This window comes from Pelodiscus sinensis, chromosome 1 (genome assembly GCF_049634645.1).
Source record: "Pelodiscus sinensis isolate JC-2024 chromosome 1, ASM4963464v1, whole genome shotgun sequence".
NCBI classification, from domain to species: domain Eukaryota; kingdom Metazoa; phylum Chordata; order Testudines; family Trionychidae; genus Pelodiscus; species Pelodiscus sinensis.
In genome coordinates, this window is record NC_134711.1 from 130,729,567 (window position 1) to 130,752,527 (window position 22,961).

Below are 22,961 nucleotides of genomic sequence, written 5' to 3' on the forward strand. Positions count from 1 at the left end.
ACAATTGGTGAAATGAATACTAATGAGGGTATTACTATCTTAAACTAGAGGACCTAAATGTGTATATGTAACAGATACTCTCCTGAAGTATGATCCCAGAAACTGCATGTCCCACAAAGAAATGGACATATTCGTCACATAATAAGTAAGCAGTGTGCTGTACTATATTGGCAGTGGATGTCAGAGCAGACAGGTCCTGACCAAAGAGATGTCTCTAGCCAGCTACGTAATGAGAAATGTACAATGAAGTACAAAAGGCCTGCTGATAGCATCACATTTCCCAAAATCAGTAGGATCTGTTTTTCAGAATGGTTGAGCACTTGCAGCATTTGGCATTAGCTGGAGTTCAGCATCTCTGAACATCAGGCCCAGAATATATAAAACAGCAGAAGCAACACTGCAATATGACACATGCATTTTCTGCACACAGAACCTCAGGGACATTTCATCAGCTGTAGAGATACACCCGTGGTCAATTTCATGTCTCAGAGCTCAATCTCAAACATTACAACTTACCATATAAGACATGCTAACCATTGTCAAGCCATGGTTGGCTCCTCACAGCACTGCGTAGACTGGCACATATTAGGGACCTAAATTTAGACAGTTCATCAATGTTTCTCTTTAGATGATCTGCAAAAGAAACAAAATCCCAGTAATTAATCTTCCAGATATAGTGCTGTGGACATTTACTGTGATCAGTAACATCTGGACAACAGTGGCGGGCTGAGAAAAATGTCTTCCCCAAATAAATCGGACTAATGGAAAATAATTTTGAAATTGATAAGATAGGATGATGTATTTGAGTGAAAGATTCCTTCCAACATGTGACTGTTAACTAAGGCTGATATTTGTTGCAGATGTTAGATGTCTTTCCAAAATGGTATGCTCAGGCCAACCCATCCAAAAACAGCTAGTGGTTACGTCTAGAATTACGTGAAATAATATTGCTGAAAAATGCAGATTTGGGTTGATTGACACATTTCAGAAATGGTTTGTTTTAAAAAAAAATTCTGAACAGAAAATCACATTTTATGGAGACACTTTCCAAATGAAACTTATTTTATAATTGAAAATGAGTTTTCATTTAGAATTTTCCTTCAATTTTTTTTGAAAGTGTGAAAAAAAATCTCTAAAATTTTGAAACACTGAATTTTGGACTTAATCAAATGTTTTGTTTGACTTGAAATTATTTTTTTCAACTTTGTTAAAAAATTTGCTTCAGCTTCCATCCCCAATGACTTTTTTTGGTTTAGATTACAAACTTGATTGGTTGATTTTGCACAATTGTAGTCAGTCCCCATTCCATGTTTGTATTCAAGAGCGACAGGGAGCGAGCGACTTTTCCACCGATACCTGTTTCCTTGGCAAATAGCAGGGTAAGATTTTTTTTTTTTTATAGCTCTTGAGAGTAGTAGGAAAGAATATCATTTTTGTACCACATTGTGGTTTTGTACTACATTGTGAGAGTATTAGGAAAGAATTTTAGGAAAGAATATCTATTGACTTACACCAAATGACTTATTTGAAGCATAAGCTTACAGTTTAGGAAGATGGCTCCAGCCCCCGCATGACTTATTTGAAGCATAAGCTTACAGTTTGGGAAGATGGCTCCAGCCCCCGCCGCTAGGTAAAGTATGTCGGTGTTGTTGGGAGCGGCTATTAGGTTAGGCACACTTGGCATCTGTTGAAAGGAATGGCAAAATATGCTTCTGAGCATGCCTCTTAGGGCCACTGTGAGGTAATGCACCCTGGCTGGCAGGACATCTCTTTTAAAAAAAAAAAAAAAAAAAAAAGTACAAAGCACAATGTGGTTTGTTCCCTTTTTGCTATGTCAAGCAGGCCATGGATTTAGTCCAAAACATAGTTAAAGTAAGGAAAGCGGAATGAAATACCTTTGTCAAATAGAGCAAGCTGTATAGTCTGAACGAGAGGAAACACACAAGGGGTGGGGGTGCCACTTTGTAGTGGTTAGGGATGTAAAGTCCCAATTAGTCAGGGTTAACCAGTTAACTGATTAAGTGGGATCGGGGGAAGGGGAAGCTGGTAGCAGGAGCTGGCATCCCCAAGCATGGGTGGGTTGCTGCTGGAGGCCTTCCCTACTCTTGGGGCTGCTGGTTTCTGCTCCCAGCCCACCCTGTGCAGAGTGGGGGGAGGGAGGGGTTGGCTACCAACCCCCACGGGGCTGAAGAAACCCTCCCAGATAATAATTAACCAGTATCCCATGTGGATCACCTGTTAAGGGTGGTGATAACTGGTTACCCATTCACATCCCTAGTAGTGGCAATATATACTTCAACAAATATATATATGTGTATATATATTTGGACAACTATGATTAATTAATACTGAGATCCAGCATAGGAATGTTAAGCATATAATCGATAAGGGTTGGCACTGCAAGCACTCAATTCAGGCTCATGCTGAGTCCCAGAAGCTACCCCCTGCTGAGGCCCTGCACTGAAAGGATTTTAGGAGCCACGCAGGGAGGCAGCCTGGCTCAGTGCTGGCTCATGCCGACCAAACTGTGTGTGTGTGAGGGGGGGAAGAGGAGGAGGAGGGTAGCTCCTTTGACTTGGCAAGAGTCAAGACTGAGCCGGACTGCCTGCCTGGCCCTCAAATTACTTTTCTTGCAGAGCCACAGTGTGAGCTGGGATTTAAATGTTAATGGTGGGAGGAAGGAGAGGGAGGGGGCAGATGCATGTAGTTAATGGTATTAACTGATAAGCTTTAATCAACTACACTGTTACATCACTAATCCTGCTAATATTTCACATCTCATTTCATAATCATCTGTAATCCAGAGTTTACTAGTCCATCCCTGGTATCTCTCATCACTGTTGTAGATTGTGTTCCTATGTGTGCTAGCAAGGTGGCGGAAGTCACTGAAAGTTTATGTGGTGGTGTTTATAGCCATGTTGGTTCCAGGATATTAGACACAGTGAGAGAGGTAATAGCTGGTCAGCTGAAGAAGAGACATTAGTGATAGAGACAAGATTTCAATCTTCTAACAGAAGTTTATCCACTACAAGATATTCGTTTACCCACCTAGTTGCTCTAAATGAAAGTTTATGCCATAGGTAGATGCTAGGAAATGTGCCTTAGTTAACATCTTTACTACTGTAAACACAGAAGTGCCCCTGTATTCATTGTTACCTTGTGCTTTCAGTCAGCTGAATGTGGCTGGGTCAGTCCGTGTGAGGAGTTGGGTTATTTGAGGTTGTAGCTGAGCTTCATGGCTGGGATGGTGCTGATTCTCTATTAAGAATATATGGGCATCTTCTGGTTCTTACTGTTCATGGTGTTGTGAGCTTGTGGGTGACACTGTTGGTGGTCATACATGGGGGAAAGAGGTAAGTTAACAATAATGTTGGATCAAGTTATAGATAGGAATGGCTAAAAACTCTGAGTGACGAGATGGGGACACCTGGAGCATGAGACTGTGAGGCCTATTATCAGAGATAACAAGCACCTGCTGCTTCCACTGACTTCAGCTGGAATAGTGGGTGCTCAGAATCAGTACCTTTGGTAGTCTTCCCCTGAGGGGCCTAGAGAAGAAACACTTGCAATCAGGCAGTGTGGAGGTAGAATGTTATCTACCAGGGCCACAGCTAGTCATTTATAAGTGCACTTATAACTTGCTCCAGGTTCCACAATGGCTATCGGCCCTGCTGAACAGGTGTAATGGAGTATGGTTCAATATCTATCTAAGTCACAGCCACTTAGAAACTACAGGCAGTCCCCGAGTTACGCGGATCCGACTTATGTGCCCAGATGTGCTGCAGTCCCGCCGCCCCCATCCTCCGGGGCGAGAAAAGCTGCTCCACGTCTCCCTGGTCTGCTGGGAGAAGCCCCCCCCCCAGCAGACCAGGGAGACCGGGAGCAAAGCCGTGGAGGACGTGGGCGGTCCCACCACCCGCGTCTCCCTGGTCTGCTGGGGGGGGGGGTGCAGCTAGTGCCCCCCCCCCTCCTCAGCAGACCAGGCTTTTCTTGCCTACGCCTGGGGTAGAGCAGCTGAGGCGCTGCCGGGTTGGTCCCGCAGCGCCGCTCCTCGGCGCTTCTGTACCAACCCGGCAACACCCCAGCTGCTCTGCCCCAGGCGTCCTGATTCAGCTGCTGCTGGTCAGTTTCAGCAGTGGCTGAATCAGGACACCTGGGGCAGAGTAGCTGGGTTGCTGCTGGGTTGCTCCAGTAGCGCCGAGGAGCGGTGCTACTGGAGCAACCCAGCAGCACCCCAGCTGCTCTGCCCCAGCCGTCCCCAAGTCAGCTGCTGCTGAAACTGACCAGGGGCTGACTACAGGAAGCCCGAGGCAGAGTTGCTCTGCCCCGGGCTTCCTGGAATCAGCCGCTGATCAGTTTCAGCAGCAGCTGACTTGGGGACGCCTGGGGTTCTTAAGTTGAATCTGTATGTAAGTCAGAACTGGTGTCCAGATTCAGCCGCTGTTGAAACTGATCAGTTTCAGCAGCGGCTGACGCCAGTTCCGACTTACATACAGATTCAACTTAAGAACAAACCTACAGTCCCTATCTTGTACGTAACCCGGGGACTGCCTGTACATTAAATGTTTGATTTTCATGTACTTGCTTTTTTTTTTAATTCAAAATAACCAAAGAAACAAAAACAAAAGGATTTCCCCCCTTTAATATCTTGCTACTTATTTGGAAGGACACTATCCAGACTACTAGCTCTAAAATTTAGAACTGTTGTACCTGCTGTGGTTTTGATTTGTGGATGCATGTTACGACGTTTCTGTATGCTGTCTGATGGTTCATGTGAGCAGGTAGGTTATTGAAATGATTACGTCAGAGAACAAGATGTTTGTAATTTCTCATAGGGTACGTCTAGACTACATGCCTCTGGCGACAGAGGCATGTCGATTAGACTACCCGGCATAGGAAAATGAAGCGGCGATTTAAATAATTACCGCTTATTTAAATTTAAATGACTGCCACGCTGAGCCGATCAGCTATTTGTCTGCTCAGCGTGGTAGTCTGGACGCTCCACAGTCGACATCAAAGGCATTTGTCGGCCTCCCAGGTATGCCTCCTGGGGTATACCTGAGAGGTCGACAAATGCCTTTGTCGACCACGGAGCGTCCAGACTACCGTGCTGATTGGCTCAGCGCGGCAGCCATTTAAATTTAAATGAAGCAGCAATTATTTAAATTGCCGCTTCATTTTCCTATGTCGGGTAGTCTAATCTACATGCCTCTGTCGCCAGAGGCATGTAGTCTAGATGTACCCATAGGCTATTTCTTCATTAGTATATTTTCTGCCATTTCTTTTTGCGCAAAAAAAAGTGTGGACTTTTTGTGTGTGTGCAAAAACCCCATTTTGTGCAAGATTCTTACCCTGGACAGGCATTAAAAAAAAAAAAAAAAACCCGTCCACACTGCTGCTTTTTGCGCAGAAACCCCTTGCACAAAACGAAATGGCAGAAAATATACTAATGACATCATGACTTATGCTACTGAGTCCCTCATTAGCATATTTTCTGCTGGAAGATCTTTCATTGAAGACGTAGCCATAGAAAAAGAACCTGTTATTGGGCTCAGTTACCATATTGGTGGCTTTTCTGAAGCCACTGCATTTTCTTTCCTTTTTTCCTCCTTTGTGTATCCATTACTTGCTAAGTGTGTCACGTCTGTGGAAGTGAGCACCTGTATCTGATTGATGTGTATCATGGAGAAGCAGCAAGAAGTGCTGTGGACAGGAGGTTGGGAATCTGAGTCCGATGTCCATTTACTCTTCGGTGTCAGGCTGCCAGAGATCAATACAGTGCTCTTATGAGGCTCTGTATTTATTGTGACATCCACATTATCAATCTGGCAAAGTCTGCACGAGTAGCTTGCTACTCAGAGCAATGTGTCTTCTGATGAGGCAGGTCAAGAATTCAGATGACGGAGTTTGATGGCTGAGAGCTCTGGTTTCACCAACAGGTAGCTTATTTTCCCATCCCCACACACCTGCATCCTTAGTGTCTTACCCACAACTACTCCTGATGCGGAGGTCTCAACATCAGTCCCCCGGAAGGTGCTTCCTTGTTCTCTACCTTTCATGAAGTGCTGTGTCAACCTGAAATATTTGAGCTACAGGATTGGAGTTGAATTCTCACTATGATATTCATCTCCTTCTGCTTCTACAAGTGGCAGTGGCTGCTGCTGTGGCAGCTCAGACACTTTTCTTTCCTGCAGTGCAAGTTAAGCTGCCAAATACAATCTGTCTGAGGAGCAGGGATCCAGGCTCATGACTGTGGCATCTCCATCTCCCTTATGTTGTGTAGCACAGTCATACTACTTCTCATTCTTCAGTGCAAACATTAACAAACTAATCCTCCCACCACTCTAAAGCTTGCACATAAATATTATGATCTCATTTTACAGCTAGGCTATGTGATTTGGCCCACATCACAGGCAAATCAGTGCTAGAGGTTGGATTAGAACTCAAGCCTTCTTGTTTTATGCCCTGTCCACTGAGACCACACCTTCCCCTAGTAATCAGACTATTGAGGTTAGGGGTGGAACTATTGGACAGATAGGAATATCTAACCTCTGCTTTATAAACATAGTTCCTGCCACTCCTAAATTCACTAATGAATGAGCTGGGAATGGGTGATCACTTACTTGATGTGTATCTGTTTTGTTCATTCTCTCTGAAGCATATGGCCTTGGCCATGTCAGAAACCAGGATACTCTAGATCAGTGTTTCTCAACCAGTGGTACGAGTACCCATAGGGGCACTTGAGAGAAGTCTGGGGGGGAAGTGCGTCAACACAACTGAAATTTGGAGAAAATTGAATTTTTGTTTTAAGTGTTACAATGTGTTATTGTTTTTGTACTTTTTACACCAAAAAATTTCATTGCCCACCCAGCTATGATTAAGTTATTTAAACAAATGTGTTGCAATGGTAGAAAAACATTTGGTGTGTCTGAAAACTGTAGGTACTGGAGGTACGTGTGTGTGTGTGTGTGTGTGTGTGTGTGTGTGTGTGTGTGTGTCATATTTTTTTTAAAGGGGTACGTTATACAAAAAGGTTGAGAAACACTGTTCTAGATGAATCTTTGGTCTGATCCAGTATGGCCGTTCTTTTATTCTTATGGTCTGTTTAACAGTAACCCCTTCAGCTTTTGACTTATCTTCCGTAAAGTCGAGTTAATGGTAAAAGTACATTTCCCTGAAATAATGCTGCTTTGATGGAACTGCTCCAGGAGTAAAAGTTAACAATTTTTGTCCAAATAAATATGTTGTAAATATATGCGCAGTCTGTGTAACCACAGTTTATTAATTATATGAAACATCTAGATTTCATTGTGTGACAAAAACTGCAGTAAGTCAAGTCATTTCAAATACAGAAAAAGACTACTGTGGCCTTTTCCAAAGCATCTAGGTACGTGAGGAGCAAAATAGGACTTCTATTCCTAAATCACTTAAATGTTTTTGCAAATCCCTCCCTATATTTGTTACCTGACTTCATCCACTTAAATTTCTTTAGGTCTGTGTTTTCACTCAACCTTTAAATGCACTTGTGAACTCGTTTTTTCCTATACAATCCCTATTGTATTCACTTTGCTCTTCCCATTGTGAATCTAAATGTTGTTGATGACATGAAAAAAACTTCTAAGTAAAATTACCCTTTGACCTACACTGCTGCTCTTTTTTGTCCCACTTCTCCTCTTAAGCTCCATGAGATATAAATATGGTTGTCATTAATGAAACTTATGCTCAAATGGTGGAAAAATCTGTACAAACGTTACAGAGAAAAACAAGTAACTTTCTCTCTAGACTTCTGGCAATACTTGCTCATAGACTCATAGACTTTAAGGTCAGAAGTGACCATTATGATCATCTAGTCTGACCCCCTGCACAGTGCAGGCCACAAAATCTCACCCACCCGTCCTAGAATAATCCTCTCACCTATATCTCAGATATTGAAACTTTCAAATACTTTGAAGACCCCAAGATGCAGAGAATCCTCTAGCTGTGATCTGTACCCCATGCTACAGAGGAAGGCGAAAAACCTCCAGGACCTCTGCCAATCTACCCTGGAGGAAAATTCCTTCCCGACCCCAAATATGGCGATCAGCTAAACCCTGAGCATGTGGGCAAGACTCATCAGCCAGACACCCAGAAAGTTCTCTATAGTAACACCTATCTTCCCTCCATTGACCTATTTCCCACTGATAATGAATGCTCAATTAGTTACCAAGATCATGTTATCTCATCAAACCATCCCCTTCATAAACCCATCTAGTTTAATATTGAAACCAGATAGATCTTTTGCCCCCACTACTTCCCTTGGAAGGCCGTTCCAGAACCTCACTCCTCTAATCGTTAGAAACCTTCGTCTAATCTCAAGTCTAAACTTCCTACTAGCCAGCTTATATCCATTTGTTCTTGTGTCCACATTGGTATTAAACTTAAATAATTCCTCTCCCTCTCTGGTATTTATTCCTCTAATATATTTAAAAAGTGCAATCATGTTCCCCCTCAGCCTTCTTTTGGTTAAAGTAAACAAGCCAAGCTCCTTGAGTCTCCTTTCATAAGACAGGTTTTCCATTCCTCAGATCATCCTAGTGGCCCTTCTTTGTACCTGTTCCAGTTTGAATTCATCCTTCTTAAACATGGGAGACCAGAACTGCACACAGTATTCCAACTGGGGTCCCACCAATGCCTTGTATAATGGCACTAACACCTCCTTATCCTTACTGGAAATACCTCCCCTAATACATCCCAAGATCGTATTAGCCTTTTTCGTGGCTCATAGTCATTCTATAATCAACCAGGACTCCGAGGTCCTTCTCCTCCTCCGTTACTTCCAACTGATGTGTCCCCAGCTTATAACTAAAATTCTTGTTATTAATCCCTAAATGCATAATCTTACACTTCTCACTATTAAATTTCATCCTATTGCTATCACTCCAATTTACAAGATCATCCAGATCTTCCTGTATGATATCCCGATCCTTTTCTGAATTGGCAATAGCTCCCAACATTGTGTCATCCGCAAATTTTATTAGGACACTTCCACTTTTGGTGCCAAGATCAGCAATAAAAAGATTAAATAAAATTGGCCCCAAAACTGATCCCTGAGGAACTCTGCTAGTAACCTTCCTCCAACCTGACAGCTCACCTTTCAGTATGACCCACTGTTGTCTCCCCTTTAACCAGTTGCTTATCCACCTCTCAACTTTCATATTAATCCCTATCTTTTCCAATTTAACCAATAATTCCCCATGTGGTACTGTATCAAATGCCTTACTAAAGTCGAGGTAGATTAGATCCACTGCATTTCCTTTATCTAAAAAATCTGTTACTTTCTCAAAAAAGGAGATCAGGTTGGTTTGGCACGATCTACCTTTTGTAAAACCATGTTGTAATTTGTCCCAATTGCCATTAGCCTCAATGTCTCTAACTACTTTCTCCTTCAAAAATTTTTCCAGGATCTTACATACTACAGATGTCTAACAGGCTTATAGTTGCTGAAATGCACTTGTCAGTTTTTAGTTAAAGCATGAAGCATTGTTCCTACATGCTTCTGTTGCATATCAGGCATTGGATATCATGTGCTTCCTTCCAATTAGTGGAGACAAAATGCAAAGTTGTGGGATCTTACATCAGACCTTTTCTGACATTACAGACTGGATGTTACTGTGTCCCCAGAATGTGGCAGGGCCAGATTAACTCAGGACATGGGGCTATTGGACATGGGGCTATTGGATTTTGTAAGGCCTCTTAAGCTCTAGGGTGAATTCTGTCTGAAGCATCTGGCCTTGGCCCCTGTTGGAAGGGTGGGGGGGTTTTCTGTACTGCTTCACATATAGTGCCATATACTTGATATGTTTCATCTTCAAAGTGTTTTTCAAGTATGAAGTGATTAATCATCACTATTCACTAGAGGGGTAAGTCAGATTTTCCTTTCCCAGATAGGGAAAGTGGAGGCTGGGAGGTAAAGTAATTGGTTTTGAGGACACAGCAACTCCTGAGTTCAAAATTTTCTAGCTCTCACTCCTGTGATCATCTCATTAAATCATGCTGTTCTGTAACATAAAAAGATAAGTGTTTCATGCAGTTGTTGTTATTATTTTAGGGGGGAGAGAGCCTTTCTTGCCTTCATCAGAAGTACATGTTGTCTATACTTTAAACTCCTTGGCTGCTTTTAATAAGAGGATTCCTACAGGTGTTTTATGTGGAATCTTACAAAAAGCAAGTCTTTTTGTGTGGTCATTTTAAATAACGTACTGGAAATTGGCAATCTATCTAGATGCCTTTCCTTGTAACATTTAAAATTTTAACACAGGCTCTGGGGGTGGGGGTAAGGAGGAAGCAAAATGGAATAAACTGAAGTGATGCAAGAGGCATCCATCAAGTTATCTCTTGATAGAGGCTGTACTGTGCATCCCTGCCTGGTGATATTAGTCAACTGGTAGATGATACCTGCGTCATAGCATTAGTGTTTTGTATAAATTATTTCCTTTGCTATTCATATGAGAGTTGCAAAATTCCCTCTTGCCTCCAAACCTTGTGAATGCAAAGGTTAGCAGTTGAACTAGGAGAACAACACCAGTTATTTTACTCCTGAGGGCGTTCTACACCAAAAAGGTTCTCTGCACAATATTTTCAAGTTATGTAAATTACATTGCATTGGAGAGCACAGAGGTGGGAGGTGCAGCTCCCCTAACCTCCACCACTAGGACACAGCCTCAGCAGTGAGGCTGCATCCAATCCTGATGCAGCACAAGGACTAGCCTTGCCCCAGAAACACTCCTGGGCTGTCCATGCCAGCTGCACCAGGTATAGGCAGAAAGGATCCAAATTTGGAGAGGCTTAGTGAATGTGGGCACATTGAGGTGTGGGTTGAGATCATTCTTTGTGGCTTAGACTGGGTGTGGGCAGCTCACAAGAGGAGGGGGGGATCTGGGTTCAGGGGGGACCTGGATGCACAGGGACTTGTGGGATTCTGGGTGCAATGTTAATAGGCCTTTTCAGAGGGGTCCAGATGAAGGTGGTTGGGGCTCAGTGGGGAAGGTCTGGGTTTCGGGGGAATAGAGCTTGGCAGTAGGATCTGAATGTGGGAAGTCAAGGTGCTTGGGGGAGTGGGGTTCAGTGGGGGTGGGGATTTGGGTTAGGGCCAGTCTTCAACATTAAAAGTGTGGTGCAATGTGAAAATTAGATGCAAGCCCATCTAAAAGTAATAATTGTCTAGGGCGAATAAGATACTCCTTACTCTTCATTAAAAGTGGTTACAATTTATTGTTATATTTTAAAAATTGCATCTGGCATGTTCATAGTGTAAAACTAATATGGGAAAGTTTGTGGGACATTATGGGTAGTTCATTATGGACCTTCTTGATTCAGAGAAGTTTTGGGGTCATTGTAAACAAGCTGAATATTTATCCCCACTTTAGCATAGGACACTCAGTCAGTTAGTGCCCTGAAATACACTTCTTCTTGCAAGTCCTCTTCTATTGGCAAATTAACAGCTTATGCTCCGCCTACACTTTCCGCCCCTTGCTAGGCTACTCCTTGGATTCGCCTCCAGCATTGCTTTTGTTCCAGGCCCCGATTTTCTCTGTCTAGAGAAGTATTCCTATCTCCCTTTTGTTCAGGATGGGATAATAAGCCTCACTTGATGTACTGAGCCAAGCAATATTTCCATGCAGGATTCAAAGACCTGCTGGGATTTCAACAGAAACCCTTTCTGCTCTGTTAAAGTATAGTAACTGGGAGCAAAGGCTCCAAACAGGACTTTTAAATGGGATGAGTTCAGAAAGTATCTATGGCAGCACTGCTCCCTGAAATATCAACAGCAGACTTTGCCACAGAGTTAATGTATACACTCTGAATAACCACAACAGTGATAACTGAGCAACTTCCTTCCATACTCACTGTTAGAAACAAGTTTAACGTTATTGCTGGGAATTTCCTTTTATTTACAACAAAGTGTGAGAGAGCTGATGTGCTTCAGACGGTTCTGAAGAAAATCTAAGTCAAGGAAATAGTTTTGGTGCTGGCTGGGAATGAAGCAAGATTTATGATCCTTCTAATTTCACCTGACAGAGAATTCCAAAATCATTGTCCAGCGCCTTGAAAATTCCATCTCCTGGGGATATGAGTCTTCGATCTTTGTTAACAGCTTCATTCTTCTGGTTGAGTATAACTTTTTTGTGTGAAGCCACCATTCTGAAAGAAGAGACAATCCCGGTTAGAGCCGCTGCTATGTAGGTTTTGTAAACCAGCACAAAGACCTGGAACTGATGCTGTGCTCAGTGAAGAGACATTGAAGGGAGTGGCAAATCAGTATTCCGAGGAACCCAGGTTACTGAGCAGGCACAGTGCTGAATTCAGGGATTGTTGTTGTTTCCTTGGGAAGTGGCATTTCATTCCCAAGTACAGAAATTGCATGGATGCTGTTCTTGGATGGTATAAATATGGGTATGTGGGGCCACAGCAGTGTCTGATAGGATAGAGTGTAAGCCTCTAGCCAGGTGCAGAGCGTTTTGCCACCATGGCTACATGGACATCTGAGGAAACTGAGTGTGTGGACAGTGACGTTCAGTGATTTGGACTGGAAGAAAGGTAGTGAATTCTTTAAAAACGCTCTTCTTCCACCTTGTCCCACCTCCATCTTGTCAAGATTCAAATTCAGGCAACTACTAGTTAGAGCAGATGTTCACTATACTTTATAATGAGATCTGCTATTAAAACCGCTGGTATTTTGCCTACAAGTGAAAAGATAAGACAGACTGCAAGAATAATGATTTTTCCTGGAAGTTGCACGTATGCTGTGCACCTGTAAAATGGTGGCATGACCCCCAAGACTTTGATCTGACTTTCTGGTCTGGCAACATCTATGATACAGCACCAGCCACGGATGTTCCTGGACCACAGAACACTGGTACAGGGAGGTCTTGCAGTGGGACAGGAGTGCCGAAAGGGACACCTGCAACTCAGCTGGAGACCAATGTGTGGGGTGGGAACGGATAACATAGCAGGGAGTCCTGGCCCCAGCAGCAGATCTCTGGCCCAAGCTGCAGAGCCAGGTGGCTATGGAGCTCTGTCACAGCTGCAGAGCTCTGACCATAGTGCACTGGCCCTGGCAGCAGTGGGGTTGGCAGCATCTAGAGGCCCCTCAGGGTCTGGGGCAACAATGGGGGCAGGCTCGAGCCCTAACCTGGTGACAGCCCAGGTCAGGAGAGGAGGGATTTCCCCTGGTCTGGCAAATCCCGGCATTTGGGACCATTCAGGTCCCAACTGAGCCTTTTAATCTAAGGATCTTCTAAAGAAAAATTCTTCGAATGGCATCGTAAGGTAGATGTTGTATCCATTTCACATGTGGGTAAACTGAGACACAGCGTAGACATGGTATGTGCTGTGTGTTTGCAGAATAGAGAATAGTGGACCTAGACCTTTGTTTGAACTACTGGAATGCTCCCCATTTTGTTAGTCCCAAGAAAGTCCGATGTACTTTGACATATGCTGTTGGATTGCAGTAGAAGTGGTTGGAAAATCTGAATTGATAAATTGGTATTTATTCCTGGATAAGTGTGTTATCTTGGCATGGGGGGAAAAGAGGGGGAAGTCTGAACAGGAAACAGCTGGTATATGAGATGTGCTTGTCTTAAGTTTAACATACCAGCATGTCATCTTTCATGTGTCTGACTAGTCTAATGTTATAAAGAGAGGGATTGGTAAATACAGGTCCACAAGAATCTAGCTGTTTGGAATTGTGGATGTGTTACCATGTCCCACCTAATGTGCTAATGATAACAGACAAAAATGGATAGCTTTTATTTTTAACCTGGGTATGCAAAGTTTAAAAGGACAAGAGATCTCTTTTGCTTAACAAACTAAAGAGCATTGTTCGATGGGATGAGGTTAAAGGCTTTAGGTGTGAAATTATATCTGTTGGCTGCAGTTTATTGGTCTGATTCTCTCTCTCTCTCCCTCCCTCCCTCTCTCATATATAGGGCAGGGGTTCCCAAACTTTTTGACATGGGACCGGTAAATCCATTCACGAGCTTTTGGAGGACCTGTAACATTCATTTGCATATTCATTAAGCAAATGGTGAATATTCAAATAAGTTGTTTCTGGTCCTCCCAAAGCCCCCGGTGCCAGCTTTAGCAAAGCTTTTGATACGGTCACCCACAATATTCTTGCCAGCAAGTTAAAGGAATATGGATTGGATAAATGGACTGTAAGATGGATAGAAAGCTGGGTAGACCGGGGTTTCCCAAACTTTTTACTTTAGTTGGAACCCGTTTTTTTTTCAGTACTGTTTTTTGCAGCCCAAAAACATAAATGCATATTTAAAAAAAAAAGAATAAAAAATGAATAAATTTTCAGTGTTTCACCTCGCTGCATCCTCCGCCTGAGTCAGTCCCGCTTCCCGCTGGCCAATTTGCTCCCTCCCCCCGCCTCTAGCTTCTCCTCCCGATCTCCCCCGTCCAGCTCTGCTGCCGCTGTCCAGCCCTGCTTCCGGCGGCCAGTTCCTCCTTACCCCCCACCAATCTCCCCTGGCCAGGCCAGCCCCGTTCCCCCTGACAACCAGCCCCGCTCCCCCGACCCCCTCCCAGCTGGCCGGTTCTCCCCCGCTTCTCCTCCCGCTGCCCCTGTCCAGCCCTGTTTCCAGAGTCTGGTTCTCGTGTTCTCCTCCTCTCGATCTCCCGCAGCCAGCCCTTCCCTTCCCTCCCCCCTGCGTCCTGCCCTGCTTCCTCTGTCTACCCCCCATCTCCGCCGGACAACTCCACTGCCCCCAATCCTGCTTCCCAGCAGCCGGTTTCCCCCACACGCACACCTCCTCCCAGCCTGCCCCACTCCCCTCCTGGTAGCCACGCTGAGGCCCGATATTTTTTTCCCAGGGCAGCAGCCCATAGTTTGGGAAACGCTGAGGTAGGGTATCAAAATTCTCAGCTGCAGCCTCTCTTTCTCTGTTTCCCTCATGTGTTCCTAGCACTGCTCTTATCCCCTTAGGTTAGCTGATACAACTTCTCTGCAGAGAGTTACTCTGAGTACTGTGCCAACTCTTGCTGCTTCCCTTTGGCAGGCTGTGCTTTCAGTTAGGATAGGCATCTCTTGATCACACAAGACATTCCAGCATTGGCCAGTGATATAAGGGTTAAGTGTCATGCTAGGTTGTGTGTGACTTTTCAATCTCAGCCTGCTTGGCACAGCAGTGGAGTCACTCGGAGGGAATGGAAACAATTCAGCCACTCATGATGACATCGTTTATGTGAAGGATGCAGCTGGAGCTCAGCAAAATGAATATATCAACTGTACAAGAATAATCAATGAAAGGCATTGATTGGGAAATAGTTTTCAATTGACTATTTGATTCCATTAAAATATATAGTAAATATCTCTCCCACTCTGGAGTCAATAGATTTTACCTAATGAGAGGGAAATTGGAATGATTGACCTGCCTTGCAGAAGAAAGGTCATTAATTGGAGATGGGAGTTGTAATTGAAAATGGAGAAATCAAACCTTTCTAAAGCATTAAAACAGACCTGTGTGAAGTTTAGACTGGAGATAAATTTCATGTGGCTTTGACATAGGGGCAGAGGGAGAGAAGATGCAATCCCGGCTCCCCTGGAGTTCACACAATGCATCCAGGATTTCATCCATTCTGTATTTCCTTTTCAATATATTTATCAGTCTCAGATACAGAGGGACTAGCAGAAGTTGCTGTTAGCATTTGCAGTGGAAGCTATGTCTGACTAAATGTTATCTGTGTGCATTTGGCAGTTAAGACCTTCTGTACAGGCTGGACCTCCCTGGTCCAGCATTCTTGGGACCTGACCAGTCCTGGATGAGGGATTTTGCTGGACCAGGGATCATCATTTCTGGCCCTCTGTCCGCCAGCCCCCTCCAGCCCTGGCTTAATCACTGCCCTCTCCATTGGCTCCCACTCTCGCTGGCCCCGCTGCCCTACCAGGCAGCCCCGTCACCTCTGCTCACTGGGCTCCCACTGCTGTGCCAAGGACCACCGCCACCTGTGCGCACACTAGGCTCCTGCTCCAGCGCCCAGCAGCCCTGCAGAGCCTTGCTCCTGCTGCCACTCTGGGCAGTCTCTGTGCCAGGCTTCCACAACTGCACATGAGGCTCCCACAGCCCTGCTGGGAAGCCCTGCTCCCCTCCTAGGTGCTAGCTCTTCAGTAGGACTCTCTTCCCAGACCAGAGAGGTTTCAACCTGTACTTGGTTTACATCTTTGTTCATTGGGCATGTCAGAAAGGATATAACTTCTATAACTCCACACACGAGCGCTCTGGAGGAAGAGGCACTGTCGCCTAGCATGACCCTAGGGAACTATTTCAAGAGGAAGGATTTAAGCCTTAGTGGAATGGAGAACAAAGTAGAGGTGAAAAAACCATTTAGAATGAAATCGATACTGAACAGAACGTTTGTCCAGGATTCAGCTCATACTAAGCCATTTTTTCAGAAGTGGATATATTTGGTTAATTTAATCCCTTTAGATTGGTTTTGCACTGCCTGGATTTTGCTAGGACAAGAAATGCAAGTGTGGGAATCTCACAAGAGAACCTGATCTCTTGAGATCAAGCATGTACAGAAGCATGTACGCCTGTCAGAACCAAACTGAATCTTTCAAGTTCCATTCATCATGAGGAATGAAATAAATGCCTGCAGCCTTGAATGTAGGTCCACACACAGGCATTGACTTCCCCTCTACCTAGGAGGGGGGCTGGACACCTCCCACCTCAGGCCCTAACCCCTTGCACCCCTTTCCCATAAGACCCTTCCCATTACTTACCACAATAGCTTTGTCTCTTCCTCATCACCATTCCACCCCGTTTCCCAAAACCCTGGCCTGTTTCCTCCCCGAGTATGCTGCATCCCTGCTCCTCCCGCTGCAACTTCTGAATGCTGCAAATCAGCTGTTCACCGCACTTCACAAGTGCTGGGAGGGTAGGGGAGAACTTGGTCAACAGGGCCACTAACGGGCAACAGGCTTGGAAAGCAGTTGGGGGGTGGTTGGCTGCTGGTGGTTACTCAGCACCCACTAATTTTCACCCATGTGTACTCCAACCCTGGAGCACCTACAGAATCAGTGTCTAAGGGTGTAGCTATTAAGTTAGGATAGTTTTAAGTCAGGTGTTCCTTTAAGAGTAGTCCTACTCAAACCACTTCTGAAAGTACTAGTTCCCCCTTCTGCCAAGTTAAAAAAAAAAAAATCTAGCCTACCTAAAGTTGCTACCTTAAGGTAAAAAAAAAGTCTACAGAGCATATATCCTCTAATTTCAAAGTAAAAATGTTAATTACCTCTCTTATTCTTGTAGATTAGAGATTTTTCAGATCCAATTGTGTGAAGAAATTCTGTTTCCAAATAGTTATGTTCCACACTGCCCACATATGGCTGCTTGTGGGATCAGGATCAATGGATTGGCTTCACTGACACTAGACTACATCAAATTAAGTCCATTTCAAGCCTTCTTACAGGCTTTACTGCTACTAGAATTTCTAATGAAGTGTGACTGAGCGCACCTCCTAAATCCCCTGTCTCTTTGGTCCCTCTATAAGGGCAACTGACTTCTGAAACCTGTTTTACTCCCTTTTTACTCCTGGCAGCTTGATGATATTTCTTGGTGTTGTGCAGTGGGCTAGCTTCCCAGACACAGGTTACATCTACACTATGACTGAGATGTGATTCCTAGCTCATATAGACATACCCCCCACACCGCAGTATTCCCTGTAATCTGTGCACTTGTGTTAGGATGTAAAAGACTAGTTGCATTTTGAGTAGTATAGTATTTTGACTAATCAATATCCCACCCCCTTTGCTGCCTCTGAGAGAGAGCATGAAGTGCTACGTGGAACCCGGGGTCAGCTGACCCTGGGCTCCTAGCAGCATGCAGTGTAGAATGGAGCCCGGGGTCAATGGGGGACTATGAGTCCCCTGGTGATTGTGGGCTCCATGGCTTTGAAATGCACAAGAGCCCTGACTGGGGACTCTTGTGCATTTCAAAGCAGGCACAGTGAGTGCAGCCCAGAGTCAGCGGTACTTCCCACTGGCCCCAGACTGTACGCAGAGTTCCGCATTCCTCCTTCCTATTCCTCATTCCCAGGAGAGGCTCTTGTATGTTTCAGAGGAGGTATGCGGAAGTGCCTATTGCAGCTGTGGCCAACCCAAGACTCATGAGCTGCATGTGGCTCTTCTTCCCCTTCCCCTTCTTTTCCCCCCCCCCTCCTCCCTCCCGAGTGCGGCTTGCAAAGCTCCCCCGTGGCTCAAAAGCCACCCCCACGCCTGCAAAACGGCCCTCTCCTCCCAGCTCCCTGTGCTGACCTGGGCAGGGGAGCCGTCCCGCACAGCCATGAAAGCTGCAGAAGTAAAGATGGCAGCAGGTGGCGGGAGCCTGCTGTGGCCAAAAAGCCTCAAAACGTGTTTAAATGTGGTTTCTTAAAGGGGAAGAGCCTTTTTTAGAGGGTGGTGTTTTTTTTTTTAAATCGACCAAATGCGACTGGGGGCTCCTTTTAAAGAAGCAAAAGGAAAAGGGGCAGTCCTCTTTCCCTCCCCTCCCCCTGACAGCTTTTCCCTGGTTCTTCGTGCTGGATCCACTGCTATCTTGTGTCTTTGCCCAGAATGGGCTGGCCACCCCTGGTCTATCGACTAGTTGACTAGTCAATTAACCACACTTTAACAGCCTTACGCTTTTGCAGCCACTCAGGGCAGTTTTTAATGTCGCCCAGCTAATTAGCAGAGTGCCTTCAGCTAGAATTTTTGTTTCTACTCTTGGTGCACCTTTGCACGTGCCTTGGTGCACATTAAAACATTTATTTTGAATATGGATGTTAAAAACTCCTCGCGTGGATGGAAAAGGTTAGAGGGAACGTTGTTACCCCCTGGAGTGTTCAGTGAGCTAGTACCCTAAACTGGCCATGTAGCTGTGGTACCGTAGGCAGCAGTAGCGTCACAGATACATATGCCCCGATTTACAGTAGGTTTGAAATAGGCGCAGCTAGCCCATGCCACTTCTGCTGCTGCCTGTGCTACTGTGGCCATGCTGATATTTTTAGTCCACTTTCTTGACAAGAGCTAATGTGAACTTGTTATTCTGAGCTGGGATTTCACACTCCTAGTTCATAGGGTAGATGTAACAGTGTTAATTCCTTCCTACCCTGATCCAGCGTGGGATTTGCCTGCCACATGACAACAAGGAAAATACAAGTTTAGTATCATTGTGTTTTGTTCTGTAACATTATAAATTGTGCACATCTGCATAATGTACTTGGTAGTATGATATTTACTTCTGTATGAACCTCTTTCCTTGGTATAACTTAGGAATACTTCTCACATTTTATTGAAATAACCTGCCTTTTTGTATCTAATAAACATGAATGACAGTACAAATCATTTGAAGGCAATCCTTCCTATAACTGTTCAGCATGCCCTATATTTCTTTTTCATAAGGAGAGCTGAAATGTATTAATTTTCAATTGATACTGACAGTATATAACAGGATCCACGGATAATCTTTTTGTGCCATCATTATGCCCAGTGAAACCTACTTAGCTTTTGCTTATCAAATGTCCGAGTCCCATGTGGTCTGCCAGAATACAGACACTGGAAGAAACCATATTTTTGATGCATCCGTTTAAGTGGATCGCTTTTTTACATGGTTGTGACAAATGGGCCAATAGAACAGGTACAGAAATGGAATTCCAGTTCCTAGATACACGTTGTACATTCAGACCAACCCACCAGCTGAGCACCCTGCACCTGCTATCTAGTTTGTATCCAGGAAATGAGGGTATGATTTTTGGACAAGAACATACTACGTGCTTTCAGTTGTAGCTGTGTACAGGATAGCAGTGGACGTTTCAACTACTCTTTCACAGCAAGAGTAACAGGAATATACAGTCCACTACTCTTCCATGGTGTCATTTCAGCAAATCTGTATATAAAGTTCTTGTCCAGGGGCCAAACCAACATCTCTAGGTGAGTTCCTCCTTAAGATTATTTTCCTGATATTGGGATTAGTGAGGCAGGTCCTAGATACAGATAGCAGGCTCTGTGGAAGGGAACACAGCTGTATTTATGACTAAGCTGTTTTTAATGATAGCATAAGTAACAAAAACAAAACTCTAAAAGTGAGAGACTTACATTAATATTGTGAGACTTGATGAATTGTCAGCTTCTGTGTACTCGGAGAGACCATTCTAAGCCATCTTTGGAATTCCCATTTTCTCCTGTGCAGTCATGTAAGGGATCAGGCCATCTATATACAACTTTGCCTACACCTCATCTGCTCGTTTTTCCATTCATTTCTGTTCCAGAAGAGGATCTTATCTGTGATTAATTGCCATTAGGATGTAATCCAACACTTCTGTTTGGTTTTTAACAACTCTGTCATGCGTTCATATTCTCATTTGGTTTTTTCTAAGGGTGCATCTACACTGCACTGTTATTCCAGAATAACAATGCTAGCATCTACAACAATGCTAGCATCTACACAGCAATTGCATTACTTCGAAAGAAAATTGAAATAAAAAACGGCTTTTTCCAGTGTTTGTAAATCTCATTCCCATGAAGAATAATGCCTCTTCCAAAATAGCTGTTTTGGAAGAGGGCATGAGTGGAAGTTGCACAGGGAGTTTTGTTTGTTTGTTTGTTTGTTTGTTTGTTTGTTTGTTTGTTTGTTTGTTTTAATAAGGGGCCTCCAGGACATCACACAGGTGCCCTGCTAGCTATTCCATCCACACTCCTCAGGATTTCATAGTTCCTCTTCCCCTGCAGCTCTTAAAGCTGCAGACATGGGGGAAAGAGCTTGTGGGAGGAAGCTGGCCCTCCTAGCCTCCAGCCACACTGCAGCTGCCACAGCATGTCATCTGGCCAGCATGGCAGACCCTCAAGCCCCCTCCCCCCCCCCCCCCAGGAACCTGCCAGGTGCTGCAAGAGGTGTGCATCATCCTGGTCTGGGGTGGAGATCCTGGCCCTCATCAAGGTGTGGGACAAAGAGGAAAACCTCCAGGATCTGTGCTCCAGATGGCACAATGCCAACATCTACAGCTGGATGGCCAATAGCCTGGCCACCAAGGGCCATACGCGGACCCAGAATCAAGTCTGGAGCAAATTGAAGGAGCTCCACCAGGCCTTCACCAGGGCGAGGGAGTGCAACTCCCACTCTGGGGCAGAAGATCTGCACGGCATCCGGTGGTGGACTCAGGGCTGGAGACACCCATTGTCACAGGCGGGGATGAGGAGGAGCAGGAGGACCCCGACACGGCCAGCTCTGTGACCACCATCACCCTCGAGTTGGTACCCCACGGCCTGGATGCATCCCAGGCATCCTCTGAGGTCGGGGAAGGATCATCAGGTGAGTAGTCTTAGTTTTCTCTCACAGACAGGGTGGAGATGGCGGGCACAGAGAGGTTGGGGTACAATTGTCACTCAGCTTGGGCATCGTGCTGCAGTCCATCGCCAGTGCACCATGCAGCCCCAGGAGGCAGCACCCCTGGGCTCCTGCTCACAGGCTCTGGGAAGGCTGGCCACACATCTGACCTGGGGGAGAGGGGATGCCCTCCCACCAGGGGGCGGGGGGAGGAGGGAGAGAGAGACAGAGAGAGACAGATCGATAGACAGACTCTACCCACCAGGAGCCACCGCTAGGAGGAGGATGGGAACAACGAGACACACACACACTCTGGAGTGCCCTCCCCTCCACACACTTTGGAGTGCCACACATAGGCATGCCTGCAGGCTGGAAGCAGCACCCGTTCCCGGGGAGAGCACTGCCAGGCACATGTGTATCTGCTGCTCACCCCTTCCCCCACAAAACCTCATCCCTTTTCCCCCAGTGGTCAGGGACACAAGGTCTCTCACCTGGGACACCACCACTGTCGGAGCCGGCGTGTGCGCACTGATGAAAGCCCAGGCAGTTTGAAGCCCCTGTCCTGCCCATTCGATCCCAGTGTGGTCAGCAATTTCCCATGCCTGATTGTCCCCAGGACACGGAGGGGTAGGAAGCATGGTTCCCTGCGGACATCTGGGTCCCTGTAAGAAAAGGCCCGCTGTCCAGGCACATGGCCTTGTGCCCAGGACATCGCCTTTCTTTGATCTGGGAACTGTCGGTCTTGGCTCGCAGTTGAGGGCAAAGCCTCAAGGGCAGTGTCTCCAGGATGGCTGACTCTCTCTCTTCATTGTCCCCAGCTGGACAAGGGCTACACCACCTGAGCCAGCCACCTGACCCCGGGGGAGCTGCAGGCGCCAGAGGACCTAGGAAGACCTGACACAGGATCATGTCTCCATGCTCCAGGACCTGCATGAGATGCTGGCCCAGAAGGTCTGGGACGACATGCAGTGGCGGAGAGAGACATGGGCGGAGTTTCTGCAGTAGGGATGCAACATGTGTGTGACCATGTATGCTCTCCTGACCCACCCAGAGCCAGCTCCTGCTCCAGTCCCAGTCCGCCCGCTCTCCCATGCCTGATCCTGCCTCCCTCCCCAGTCGTTGTCCTGTGAGAGTTTTGATTGACTAACACTGATATGGTCCTTTGTTTGGTTCTTTTCAGGTGAAAATGGTTTATTTATAAATGGAAGAAAGATATAAATTTGGAGTGGGTAAAAGGGCTAGCTGCCTATCTTAGTCCAAAACAAAATTGGTTGACACATTGTAATACAGTGATTCTTGATGTAATAAACCTTCATCCAATTATGTCAGACATCATCATGCCCTAATGTAGTGTAGCAGTACTTATTTGTGTGCCGTCAAAGTGATTTCAGGACCAATAATGCAATGTTTTGCATAATTCAGAATCACCATGACCAAACTGGAGAGGATGCTGCAAAATCCAGTGTTACCATCAGCAGTAGGTGTGGTTCTGAACATGCCACATGGGTTGATGTCCATTTTCCCCCCATACTAATTTTCCTGATTTCTTCCCTTCCCCCCACCCCACCCAATTTTAAGTCTTGTGTACTGCCTAACAGCCTTTAACAGGGCATCTGG

At 45.4% G+C, this 22,961-nt stretch overlaps 1 protein-coding gene and 1 long non-coding RNA gene across 5 annotated transcripts in view; one reads left to right on the forward strand and one right to left on the reverse strand.

The window, feature by feature from the left end:
- The window catches only part of FAR2 (fatty acyl-CoA reductase 2), a 241,065-nt gene that overhangs the window by 71,954 nt on the left and 146,150 nt on the right, over window positions 1-22,961 (forward strand). The window lies entirely within an intron of this gene.
- On the reverse strand, window positions 1,562-18,397 carry LOC112547431 (uncharacterized). The gene is made up of 4 exons (XR_012896569.1): window positions 18,299-18,397; window positions 12,051-12,180; window positions 3,157-3,324; window positions 1,562-1,684 (listed from the first exon to the last, which is right to left on the reverse strand). It is a non-coding gene; the product is annotated as an uncharacterized LOC112547431 (long non-coding RNA).